The sequence below is a fragment of the Leptosomus discolor genome, chromosome 5, assembly GCF_034619465.1.
Source record: "Leptosomus discolor isolate bLepDis1 chromosome 5, bLepDis1.hap2, whole genome shotgun sequence".
Classification (NCBI taxonomy): Eukaryota; Metazoa; Chordata; class Aves; order Leptosomiformes; family Leptosomidae; genus Leptosomus; species Leptosomus discolor.
In genome coordinates this window covers 1,086,433-1,100,653 of record NC_141395.1, presented here as the reverse complement: position 1 = coordinate 1,100,653, position 14,221 = coordinate 1,086,433, and positions in this window count along the sequence as shown.

Below are 14,221 nucleotides of genomic sequence, written 5' to 3'. Positions count from 1 at the left end.
CAGTGCCATCGGCAAAGGGACGGTGCGTGACTGCGCGGGCTCTGCCGGCCACCCCTACCCTGAGCAGGTCTTTGCAGCTGAAGAGAGCAACCTTGGCTTTGTCAGAAGAACAACAGAGGGTCGCCATGGGTAAGGGATCTACTTTCTGGTCTCTCCCACCAGCGATGAGTATTCAAAAAGTTTTGGGTTTTGCTTTTTGTCTTGGTGGGGAAGGGAGGGGGCTAAGAAAAAGAGGATTTTAATCACTTGAAAGCAGACACCTCGAATTCCACAAACACAGGGTTGGAGCGCATTCAAGATAAGGTTATTTATGCACTCCGGCCACACCGCACAAAGCATGTGGATGGACAAGGGCATGGCACATCACCGTGTAAATTATCTCTCTCAATAAACCCAAAACCTTGGGCCAGCTCCTTTTACACCCACAAATGACATGGGACAATCAAAATGACAGCCAAGCTAAACTTGGAAAGTCCAGTCCTATTCACAAGCCCCAGGAAAGAGACAATTAATACAAGCTCTGCGCTCCTGAGCCATTTTTTTCCAGAAACAATGGAAAATCTTATTTCTAACTTACTGAAACCATGCAGACCCAGAACTAAGGTTTATGCAGAGCTGACCTGCACCGTTGCTACTGTACTGCTCAGGGCTCCGGCAGCTTAAGTATGTCCGCATTATGCAACTGTAAAGTACAGGCATACCTGATGCATCCAAACCTCTTTTCAAAATCATCGGTCAAAAAAATACCAATTTTCTATGCCTGTTTTCAAATACTGTCACCATGGTCATTTAAACACTCTAAACAATAAGTGAGCATCATCAGATAACCCAGGTCAGAAGAGACCTCAGAAGGTCACCTAGTTCAACTCCTGCTGAAAGCCAGGTCAGGGACAGGGTCAGACCAGGGCTTCAGCCAGTCTAGGCTTGAAAACTTCCAAAGACGGAGATCTCCTCTCTGGACAACCTGTTCTACTCCTCCACTGTACTCAAATTGCAGTAAGTTTTCTTTACCCCCTGTCTGAACCTTTCCTATTTCAGCTTACACCCGCTGCCTCTCATCCTCCCACCACCCACTGCTGTGAAAAGCCTGGCTCCATCCTCTCGATACCCCCCTGGTGAGCACGGGCAGGACTGCTGGTTAGAGGCCCCAAAGGTGCGTCTTCTCCAGGCTAACCCAGCCAGGCTCCCCCAGCCTGTCCTCACAGGGCAAGTGCTCCAGCCTCGAATCTCCTCGGTGTCCCTCCGCAAATGAGTATGTCAGTATGTTTGAACAAAAAGACGTATATATATATGTCATTATAACTAATTTTCTGTCATGCAGTAATGAATTTTGTTATCTTTCGCGTCTTATCAGCGGAAAGGTTAGAACACCTGGTGAAGTCTTAGTTCACTTCAAAATGATGTGTCTGTTAAAGGAATCTGCCCAGGGATCTGCAGCAGAGCAGGATTATTGTTCCATCCAGAGGGAGAGGGGGAAACTTGAACGTCATGAAGCATTCACCCTCTAAAGGAATTCATTGTCCCAGTTTCATCGTAGAAATTAAATAACACCAATAATGTGAATTCCAGTGTGGGACAGGATATATGACTTGGACATCACTGTGCCTTTTGAAAGTTATAAAGAAATGAAAACTAAAATCTCTCACCAAGAAGCACAATGCAATCCAAAGACTATGTGCAAGCTGAGCCCTTGGAGAAGGAGGGCTTAAAGAGTTCATCACACCGAGAAGGCAACAATGAACCGCCAATTCAAGGAAAAGGCTGCTTTTCCCAGATTATTTGCAAATCAGTATCCACCACCACCTAATCACTTCTCTAAAGTGAAAACAATACCTTCGATCCTTTATCAATTCTATGTTGTCAGGGGCCCCAAAGCCGAAAACACTTATTCCTGCTCACCCCTGCTTATTCCCACCCTCCTGAGCTGCATCGAAAAGCTTCAAGCCCAGCCAGCTTTTCTGCACGCTAGCATTTGCTGCCGCTGTTCCTGCAGGAGGGACATGCAATTAGAAGCGAGATTGCTTTTGCCACTATGCACAGAGGGTGACAAACGGAACGTGGGATCGTCTTGTTATTAAAATACCTCATTCTAACAGGCCGGGGTTTGAAAACCCGTGATAAAGTCACGCTGCGGTGTGCTCCAGGTTCCTCTGTGGTTGTCAAATCCGGCTGTCGGTTGCTGGTAGTGATGTCATCAAACAAAGATAAACCTGGTGGTTTCCCACAATAATAAAGTCGTGTTTGGGTCTCTTTTGTAACCCATCACAAATGCACCCCCAGCACAAACTGAGGGAACTGCCTGGAACTGTGTACTAACCTCCTCTCTCCTGCACCAGCTCCTGCTGCAGCAGCACTTCAGACCGACCACCCTGCCCATGCAGCTCTGACAAGGCCTGTGGATAATAATAACGAGACCCAAAAATAAATTCACATAGATGGCAGCGTCTTGCTTCATAGTCGGCCACTTCTTCTAGTGCTAAAAACCAGATATGTTTGCCAAATCTGCTGAAAAACAGTAAAAACAATGGATTTAATTGAGTTTACCAGATATCTTTGCGCCTGGATTCACAGGATAACAGAACTACAATGTGTAAAGCTTTTGCACTTGTGTCGCCTGTCGATGCACCACTGTAATTCACAGTCTGAGAAAACATGAGTGAAAGAAGCTCTATAACTCTGAAATTGCAAATAATTAGAAAATTGTTTCTTTAACTTATAAAGGTTTTTGACAATAAACTTCCAAGACCTTGAAATGTTGAAGCAGAAATGGCTACAAAGAGGAACCACCCTGAAAACAAAGCAGAATTCTGTTAAAATCAGCCGGGGAATCTGGCCTACATTTGTGTTTTCCTTGCCAAAGTCGAAGGCATTCCTAACCTGAGAGAAGACAATCCGGTTGCCGCCTGGGTCTCCTGCGGAACAAACCGCTTCGCAAGCTCTGCCGCAGAGTCGCCCAGCGATGCTGCTCTGCAAACCACGGGGAGCGACTCTGGCTCTCCATCCTGCTTTGTGCAATTCTAAGTTATCCCGAACAGTCATAGCGCGCACTAAAATAGAAAGCAAAGAGCACTTACACGGAAATAACGTTAAAAACCCATCGAGTATTTTTAAGACCACCTTACCCGATCAAAGCCACGCTCAGCGCCCTACCTCAGCAAGCCTCCGCTTGATGGCGCAGCGCGAGGTGGTGCCTGGCAGTGCCACGTCAAGGCAGGAGCCGTGGAGAAGTCGATGGTCAGTACCAGAAAGAACACCCAAAAAGCACGTTTTTGTAACAAAACGCTCAGGTGTTTATTAGAGAGGCAAAGACTACCTGTATGTGGAAGATGCTCAGCACATCTTGGTGCGGTGACAAATCAATGCATTTGGTGATTACCTTTGCAGGTCACTTTCTAATGCAACTATCAATCAAATTTCCTTCCATTCTTTCAAAATTAAGCAGAAAGAAAAAAATATTCTAGTTTCCTTTTCTTAGCTTATTTTTAACAGAGGCACTACAGAATTATGATGGTGTCCTTTTGGTAAACCAAAATGTCAGACACATATTATTCTTTTAAACATCTCCTGGCCTTTCTCTGAAAGGTTAAGGTGGTTTAAATAAATTTAGTCAAAGTAAATGACAGCTGAGGAAGAGTATTAGAAAACTATACTTATCAACAACCTCTTTTCCTTAAATTTAAACAAGTCATTTACCAAACTGCAGTTTATGGAGATCATGACAATATGTGCTCTTCCTCAGAAAGATGAAAACAATTTTAAATGGTAAAGAAACATTGGGTGGGGAAATTACACACAAGTTAATGAATGTTAATGCATGGTCTTAACTCCCCCAAAAGTTACAAACCATGTTTTTTAAAATAATCACACAGCAGTCTGGTCTTTCACATGAAACCTTAAACGGGAGCTGTCCTTTTCCCGCCTTTACATCACCTTAATGACAGGAGCTTAAATGGAACAGGCAGGAAAAGTGTGAATCCAGACATCACTTGCAATAGAGTCGGACGAACTATGTTAGTGTTATACAATTGGTCTGCAATTGCTGTTATTAGTCATGGGAATACTGCTTAAAGCAGAGGATTTTATATATATTTATATACTATGGGATACAACTTTAAAAGCAATTCTAACACACATGAACGCTGCAGACTGCACGTGCACAAAATGTCCTTCTAAATGGAAGAAAAAAACCCAACAAACCAAAACCTACCAGTAAATCGAATGGCTCTATAAGAGAACTCAGCAAGAGGTTATTTATGAATTAGCATTGATAATTTTGATCTTGAGCTCATCACCCGTATAAAAGTGTGATCAAAACATGGTATTTGAGGCTTTCAGGAGGAGGTATTTGAGGACTTACCCGGGTGCGCTGCAGGTGCCCCCTTCCCTTACGCAGACCCTGGCGAGGCAGCGTGGCAAAGACACCACCCAGAAATGCCGACCCGGAGGCAACACCCCCGCGCGACCACGAGCCAAGGCACTGGCTTCCTTCGCTTTGTGCCCCCCGGGACCGCGGCATGTCCCGGCTCCGGCAGCCGGTCCCCGCCAGCCTTTCTCTCGCAGGTGCCCACCCTCCCAGCAGAACCCCCGGCTCCTTTCCTCTGGCCCCTCGTGCCAAGGAGCCTTTGCCTCGTCGTGCAGCTGAACTCCCCCGAGCCATCGCATCCTCGTGCCCCGTGGAGGGGCAGCAATCCTGTCCTGCCTGCACCCGCTGCCGGACTGCACCTTCCCCCCCGCCACGAAGGAGTAGGACACTGGTGACCTCTTCATGCTCAGAACAGAGTTTTCCTGCTTCTGGGTGAAGCTCTTTAAAGAAAAAAAATCAGTGAGTAACATGGTCCCAAAGGAAACCAAGGCCAATTGCTGAGGGCAGTGTCAACAGCCTAGGAAACCTTCCAGAATAAGACAAGGTACTAGAATTCAGATTTATTGTGCCGTATATACTCACTTAATAACCAGCATAGAGGACCATAAAGTTGCTATATTTACACTCAGTATCTCACCAGGTACTGCTCGGTACCGGCGTGCAGGCAATGAACACAATAACTAAATCGTTATTTCCACAGAAACAACAGAAACTGGAATGACACAGTTCTCACTGTCCTGTTTGAAAGGACTCACCTACCTTGCTGATAACAGACCGGGGTTAGGTCTTCCCCAAGGAAGGAGGAAAAACACCGAGTAAACAGTACAGCTAACAGCATGTTAGTCAGAGCAGACCTGGGGGCTTCCGATGGAAGTAGCATGATTAGAAATAGGACTAAACAATTATAAAAATAATGTGTCTCAAGTTACCCTTTCCTACTTTGTCTTCTTAAATAACACACTGAGGTTATTTTTTACACACCAACATAGCATTTTTCCCATTCAGATCTACTGGGGAACCAGTATCAGTGAGCAGATCTGGCTGCGTCACTGAAATCCACAGGCAACCTCTGTACCGTATTTTGCTGATCATGTTGTCTGTTACACCTTGGCCACCTCCACCTTCACACCGGCAGCCAACAGGGTTCACTTCAGAGACTCACTTCAGCAAGTTTCCACTTCCCTGTCACGTATTACAGTCTCCGTTGTGCAGTACCCGACCTATTTCCCATGCAGATAAGGTAAAAATAGGGTAATTTGTTTGGGCCTCAGTGTAAGCACACGTTCAGACCCAGGTTGAACGAGCACCAGGATCTCCAGCACAGAGCGAGGGGAAGAGGTCTCTACCTTACATCGCACTTTTCTGTGCCAGTTACTCCACAGATCCACTCAGCCAGGACCGAGAGGAAAGACTCTTGTGCGCCAACAAAAAATATGCATTTTAGTACGTAAGTCTAACCTCCCTGGTTAAACCAGTCGACAATGACTGGTTAGCGGGGAGGTTACAGCTAGCATCAGTACCTCGCTGTGCGGCACACGTGCTCCTGAGCCCCCGTGGACGTTGCAGATGGCTCCAGCACCTTCTGCCAGGGTGGCCACCCCGCCAGGACTCACGGCCACACCGCCCCCACATCTGCGGGACACTGCCCACATCGCCTGCGCCCCTTTGGCTCTCCTTTGGCAGAGCGCTGGCTCTCCTCCTCCACCCCCTGCCCTCCTACGCGCTCCGCTCGCAGTCCTGTGTCTGCTACACACAGAGCAAAGTCGTGGGTCTCGATACGTAACACAGACCAGCTGTCCAAAGACCTGGTGTTCTTTTAATTACCACACAATTAAAAACCCCTGGTTATCTCCTCTCAAACCTGTCCGAAAAGCAACATTCTGCAACTTTTTGCAACTACACAAAAGCACAACGACGCTGACAGTATTGTTGTCAGTACTCAGTTGCAGAAATTTTATTTTTACCTTTCTGTAAGAAAGCCAGCATTATCTGTTCACTGGCCCAGCACGAAGGTCTTACAAATTTCTCCCAAGTTTCCATAGAAATGCATTGATTAGAGCATAATTTCAGTTAATATTGTCCTCTTTCAGCATGGTATGCTTGCTTACACTAACTGTGCACCTTCCCCTTGCAGTCGTTTTCATCTTTTGTTCGGCTCAGTAGGTTTCCTAACTGGTGGATTTTATTGAGTTAAATCAAGCTGTCACTTCATCTGCCTGAAGGATGACTCAAATACAACACATAATAATAAAAGAAAAGTAGGATAAAATAATCTTGTCAAGCCAGAAAAACTGATTGCTTGAAGTTGTAGCCTTCAATCAATACACTAATTCCACAATTTATACCTCTTTCAATTGGAGAGGAAAGAAACCCTGATATGGTATTTCTTGGCTCACTGACCAACTTTGACCTTCTATCTGTGTGAATGCAGGATTAGCAAGTGCCTCTGCTTAGTGAAATCACCTATGAAAATAGGAAAGCAAATAAGTGACATTTGAGGTTCAAACTAACTTTATTAATTTCAGAAATGCAAGGGGTGCTTATTGCTTAAGCGCTGTGGTCTCAACACGGGAGACGGCCGTGCGGCCGGCGGTTCGTGTGTTCGGTTGTCAGCGAACGGGACGAAGCAAAGCCTTGGGATCGGGGCACCGGAGCGGGGGGTCACCCCGAACCCCCGCACGCTGCTAAGGCAGCTGTCAGCGGTCCCAGCAAAACCATTTTACCTCTCAGGAAAATGAGGCTGCTGCCGTCTGTGTGTCATTCCACACTGCCCTGGGTTAAAAAGCCTGCGCTCTAGCCGAGCTTTGCCGCTTGCAGGGTCTGCTGGCTGGAGCCAAGCGGACGAAGACGGTTTATTCAGGCAGCTTTAGGAACCAATTTCTTAAGGTATAATGAACCATTTTGTCATTTGTTAATTTTTTTGAACGGTCCATCATTGCAAAAACCTCTTTTATTTGTAAATTGTAATTAATCTGCATAGCTTTATAAAAGAACAATAAAACCGTTCATTTAAAAATTCTGGATGCTCTTTGGCTGTCAGGTTTCTGCTTTGCTTTCATAATTCCTCCCCTGCAGGCACAAACCAGGAAATAAAAATTCTTTGTTTAGCAAGCCTTTTATATTTCACCCTGCCACCTGCTTAACTCAAGTTGTGGCACGCTATCAAACAGGCCCTGGAATGTGAGTTGTCTTTCTGCCCCGTGCCTTAAAAAGAAAAAGAAAAGCCTGTGTAGACTGCTATATTAGCTGTGGTGTTAGAAGTGCCAGTCCATACTGCTTGAAATAATAAATATAATTAAGATAGTGTAACTGGCTACAGCTTTCCTTTGACTGGGAAAAGCTAGTGTTTAATAAACAACCATTTCTCCCTCTTTCCAGGGGTATTCCTTATTTGCAGCGATTTCAGCAATACTTGCCGACTTGAGAAATAAAAGCTAAAGACAGAACCACGCCTAACCTAGGACAAGGTTGTCTCTCTGCCCACAGCCTGGATCAAGGCTCATGGGAGAGCAGGCAGCTCTCACCTCTGCATCACAAGCGGCAGCCTGTCTTCGGGCAATAAACGGCAAAGCTACCATGTTCCAGGAGATGCTTCCTACCTCTTTCGTCCTTCCTTCATTTCGCCAACACAGGTCAGAAACAGCACAGTGGTTTTCCTAAATAGATTCAAACATCTCAAATACTTCACAGAAGCGGTACAGAAATAAGTGTTGTCTGTGTTTTACTGGGGGAAATGGCCACCGGAGCAGCTGCTGGGACATGGTGGTCTAGAGAGAAGGTCCAGCACAGGCTTCAGACCTCACACTGCACGGCGTCAGAAGACCCTGATGACCCAGTTGATCCAAAGAGTTTACTGCTTGAAGGAATGCCACAGACGTACAAGGGGGACTGCAAGGCAGTGATTAGTGACAGCAGGGAGGAGGGTTAGTGCCAAAGGACATGTTCATCGTTTGACAGATGTACATATACAAAAGCTTGACCCACCAAGTCTCTATCTCCTGTATGAACGGAGAACTAAATCCTAACGGCTCATTCAGAGATCTACGCTGTTCCCTTCAACCTGAGAGGGCCTAATTAAAAGCTAAACTTTGTAGCGGTTCTGTTCAATGAAGGTCATCTTCGGTAGCGCTTGAGTTTTCACCCTCCTGCTCTTCCATGCCATACTATTTCCCCTGAAGTCCATTGCCACCACATTTCTCACATCCTTGACCATCAGAGAGTGGACTGGCACACACCTGGGCTTGCAACTCAAGTGTTGTCCAAGTGAGTTAGCAAAAGGTTTTCCGCAAGAGAAGTGGTCAGAGGATGTGCAGGTTTATCAGCTGCTGCATTCTGACCAGGTCTTCCAAGGAATACTTGTGTCTTGAGGCCAGGAGCGAGACATGGGCATTTCCAACAGGCGGGTCAGGAGAACTTGTAAGCAGGTAAGAATCTGCAGAAGTACCCGAGTTGGAGCTGGCCTAGAGGCCTGTCTGGTGAGTAACGGGAAGTATCACTGGGCAGCTGGAGATGGAATCCACTGGGTGAAAACAACCGGCAACGAGCAACGAACACGGGCGCTTTAACACTTGCAATATTACTGATCGCTCCTGGATTTATGCAGCCCCTGGCCCCATAGACAAGGAGCACAATTACGCTTTCGAGTTCCTTTAGCAAGACACAACTTTGATTAACCTTTACTTTACTCGGAGTTTACTTTACTTAGGGTGTAACACGCTGCTGGAGACATTTCCTCTTTTATCAAGGGAGTGGATGGTATTTCCCCAGGCGCCAGCCCAAGCAACACGAAACACCTCCATGGAATATTAAGCAACTGCTAGAAACACCCTCAGTGTAACTGCATTTCCTAACAGCCTCACCCCCACCCCAGGTAGCGGTTAGTATCAGTCCCCTTTATTGCTCCGCGTTAACGGCGCGGTCGGACAGGCTGTGGCTGTTCCCCCGCTTTCTCACTACCTCTGGCAAATTACAGCATCTCTTTTTAATGGGGGAACAGAGTTAATGATGCAGTGTTAATGAAAAGAAATAAAGCACACAAGTGTTAGCTGGTCATCTTACGCTGAATATCCTGGCTCAGAAATGCTAAATTATTCAAACGCGGCACTGCTTTAGCATTGGTTTTTACGTACAGTCTTCACAGCAAAAGGAGAAAGCACCAAAGGAAAATAAATAAATACACAAAAGAGGAGAAGGTTACTGGGTACCAAAACGTTCCCTTGTTGACTGTAAGCGATAAATAGAACACAAACATGAAAAAATACTCCAGGTGAGACCTTAGTCTCCCTGAACACTTTTCACATTATTAATCTGGATCTACTTTGTCATAGGTGTAAGTACCTGCAGGAAATAAGAGTCTACACCAAAACACTAACTGCCTTCCCATCTCCCTATGTTTTAAGGGAAGGGGAATGAAAGAAGACGTTTGCAGAAGAGGAGGCACAGCCCCTGAGCCCACGGATCCTATTGTCCTCGGATTTCTGCTGCTATGAGGGATGAAGATGCATTTCATGCTGATCCTTTGAAGCTCATGGAGATGAAGGTTAAGAGGCACTTGAAGTTGTTAGTTTGTTTGTGGCCAGGGAAGAAGATGCTTGGTGCCCTCAATTCTCAAGGCTGAAGGATGTCACCGTGACTAACCTATTGACATTAAGTCCAATACGCAAGAACAAAGATTACAGACAGGGTCAGCCGGTGCCAGTCCAATTTCACTCCAAGTTTTATTGCTGACACCATTGTTCATCTGATTGTTCCTGAACACCTTCTTAAAAAAGAACTGCTTGTATTTAGTCTTATTTTCAGTCATCAATTACATTTCTGTCAGCTGAGGAAATACGAGTCTTTAAATTACTGTGTACTTCAGAGAGTGGGAAAAAAATCTATCAATCAGAAATGAAACAAAAATTGTTCATGGGATAAGCAAATAAGGCTAATGGGCTCTGAGGTCAAATAAACAACGTGTACAGAGTATGAACAAACCAGAGGTACTTGCCCCAGCCGCGATGGGTGTCCAGGATTTGCAACGGTCGACGAAATAGGCAGTCGAATACTCCAGGCAACTGATACCCAGGAACACTTTTATTTGCATTCTCAGCTTCTGCTGACCAAAAATAAAAAGCAATCATTGTCAGTTTATTATACATTAGTGATTTAAACCTTGGAGTAATACCCTTTTGAAAGACAATCAGGATCACGGCTCTGCTGTAGGACAATCATTGTCCTAATCAGCTTTGAAAAGTACTGGAGGTAGCAACTCCTAATTGACTCCTGTCTTACTAACACAGCTAATAAAAACCTCCAAGAGCTTTGCAGCTTTCAGGAAACAAAAAGACAGTGAGCAACAGTAACCACAAAAAAAAACTAGGAATGATGAATAAACAAAAAAAGCCCAAAACGGGCACCCAAATAATCCTATTCCTGTACCTGCACTCAAATTATTTCACAATTAAGCATCAAATACCATCTTAATCCAGACTGCTAAGCCCTGTTAACAGGACCTCTCTCGGGTATTTGTCTTTCAGTAGTGATGGTGAGAGGGCTGATCTCTCCTGTGCTGGGTACTGTATAAAATACACAACAGAGCCCCGACGGCCCAAAAACCTGTCAGCCTAACCCCGGGCAGTGGAGCACAGCGGGGGAGGAGCGGGGAGAATCCACGCGAGGGTGGTGGTCAGTATAGCAGCGGGGGTCTCGGCACAGTGGCTGCCTCCCCACTGCCGGTTCTTCTGCAGGAATCGCGGCAGAGGTGACCTTTAAGGAGGGATTTGAAGGCAGGTGGTATGGTCGCTCTGCAGATTTTGCAGGAGCCTAAGGGGCAGCATGGGGAGGAGCAGGAAGGTGCCCAGTGGCTGCTCACCATAGGGATGGGGACACAGGAGCCTCCTTACGACGGGGACAACCAGAGACGCACCTGAACGGGCCACCAATGGCCCTAAAACCCAGGGCGAGGAATCCACCCAGTGACTACCAGTGTTCTTGATTATTCCTGTTTACACCAGCGATAATTTTGGACCCTGCTTTCTTGACCGACCTCAGCGAGCTCAACCCAGCCCCAAGGTCCATCCGTTACCCACGGACTTGCCGCAGGGCTGGGCGGGAACCACAGCTCCCTGCCACTGCAGCGATCTTGGCGGTGACGCGGTGACTTTCAAGCCACACGTCACCTCCGAGGTTTGATTACCTGAGCTTCAGCTGATTGTTTCATTATATCAGTTAAATGTTATGCTGTTTTCTCTTTTGGTGCTAGTACTTGTAATTTAAAGAGAGAGAGAGTGACAGAGAATGTATACAGCAGGGCAAATATTTGTTGTATAAGATAAACATACAATTATCTAAAATGTAATCTTAATATGACTTATTAAAATAGATTACATTTTAATGTGCACTGCAATTTGCACATTATACAGCACACTCTATATATGCAGCTTCTACTGTGTGACTACCCTGACAACCTGCACAAGTGAAGATATATAGAGAGGCGAAAAAAATACCGCTATCTTTCTCTAAATGGATGTATTTGGTGTTGATAGTCAGATACAGTTTTCACCTTTATCCCAGCTTGTTTCTGACCCACTGAGTTAGTGTTAATCACCCCTGTGGGCACCAATAATTTCCCCATATGTGGAATTTGATAAGTTAGAGCACCCACTTCATTTCAAGAAGATTCCAGCTGACTATCCAGTTATCGCTATGGACAGCTTCAAGCACTTCCATGCCGGTCCTTGTATTCTGAGCTTTATCAAGTGCTTTGCACTTTTTGTCTTTTATCTCTTAATTGAGACCTGACTGCAAGAAATGCCTATCTCTTAAAGTGTGTTGCATTAAGTATTAACTTGAACTGCTTTGGCTACTTGAGGTACAGAAAGCCTTAAGAAGCCGGGAAAAAGGTGAAAAATCTCCCCAAATCTCTATTTAGAAAAACTGTATAAATGCTAGAGTGTAATAAAAAAAAAAAAAAAATCTTTTTCTTCCTCCTCTGCCTTTCCCCACAAGCAAAAAAAAAAAAAAAAAGGTGTGTATTACAAACAGAAGTAAACTTCATCTACACGTTTCCTTAACTAACAACACATTAAAATGCAAAGGTTCTGCAAAAGGAATGTATTAGGAAATAAATTATGTATGGATAAGAAATTATTTAGCAATTAAAGGTGAAAAAGGCTTCTTTTATTCTAGCTGTAAGGATCTGTTTAGCCCATTCGGTTGTAAACAGCAGTAGCTCAATCCTCGTCATGGAGCAATCGGGCGTGCATGTCATTGCCCCAGACACCCTTTGAGGAGAAGTACCTTCATTTTTTGAACTGTCCTTTCCCAGAACAATTGTGACCGAAGAACGTGGGGTCTCGCGGTGTTAAGACACGGCGTGGGAGATGTGGGTTCTGTCTCGCTGCTCCATTACACGCTTACTCCTTCCACACTCACGTGCTGCGCGCTCAACAAAAGCCCTGAGAGCAGAGGTATTCTGGTCTCTGCTGGTGTGCATCCACACCAAAAGCCCAGAACCCGATTTGGGCTCATGTTTTTCACAGCCATCCCTGGAAACAATAGCCCTGAATGTTGGACTCAAACCATCTAAAGTCAGACATCTAGAGAGTATTTCTGAAAAAAACTGGCACAGATCTGTTTGTGAATTAGTTTTATCCTCTGTAAAATGTGGTAAAAAGATTCCAAAGCCAACTTAAAATCCTTGGACTAACCCTGGTACTAAACTGTGCTGCCCAGGCAAGTAACTGTCATCCATGACCTTATTCTTCATGAATGAGTGCTTTCTTTCTTAAAACAAAACAAAACAAAGCATTAACTGCTTTTTCTAGTTCAAACCCCATTTCTGAGGAGGAACAAGAAAATTTTTTTTCGGCCAATTCATTTGCAGCACATAAAAGTAGTAGAAAAGCAGCACTTGTCCTTCCCAGGAGTCCATTAACTCAGAAGGAGCTCTGCCTTCATGACTATAGGTGTCACCTGCAGGCCAGCAGTGTGACAAGATGCAGTCTTCTTTTGCATTGATATATGCACCAGTTTGTTTCTCTGAATATTAAAAAAATTATGTATATCAGAATTTCAAAGGCTGTTTGCCTGTTAAAAGAGTAGGGGCCAATTCAGATCTTGCTCTAACCCAAATTTACTGCCACTTGCCTAGCAGCAGGTATCTTCCTTTACTGACATGTGAGAATACCACTTTGCTGCCCCCCAGAAAAGCCACAAGCAAGGCAGACAAGATCAGGACTGCATGCTTGACAGGTTAGGAAAAGGAAACATTAAAAAGCCAAAAGAAATTTTATTCTTTCAAAGACAAAGGCACCAGTAGCCAAGGTCACATGATGGTGAGTGAGCAGGATTCTCACCTTCCCATCTAGAGGGTAATCCTGAAATAAGGAAAGAGGGAAAAGGGCGTAAAAAGGATGAACAACTCATTATACACAAGGGCTATTCAAAAAGGGTTAGAGGATGTTACCTGAGGTGTTTGAGAAGGTCTTATCACAGAGCACAAAATTCTGGTGGGAAATAAAGACGCTTAGGAGGAGGGGTACAGGGTAGGAAAGGAACGTGAAGGGAATTTTTTGCATGGCTGTAAACAATGGATAAGTGGAATCCAATACCTTGTGCAACAGAAATAAAAGGCAACATAAGTGTAATTAAAGAAGATATGATTCAGCTGCAAGAAATCTTAAACTCAGAAGCTTTGCTATAGCATCACGTATGTAATGGCACTCCCAAAACACCAGAAGGGGTCCCAGACTGACACAGACCCCTCGCGTACAAGTGTTTTGGGCTGATTTTCTCTGAGCGTATTCCCACTTAAATTGGATCTCTAAAACAAAGAAAAAAAAACCTGTGAAGAACCTGTAATCTCTTATTTTCTTA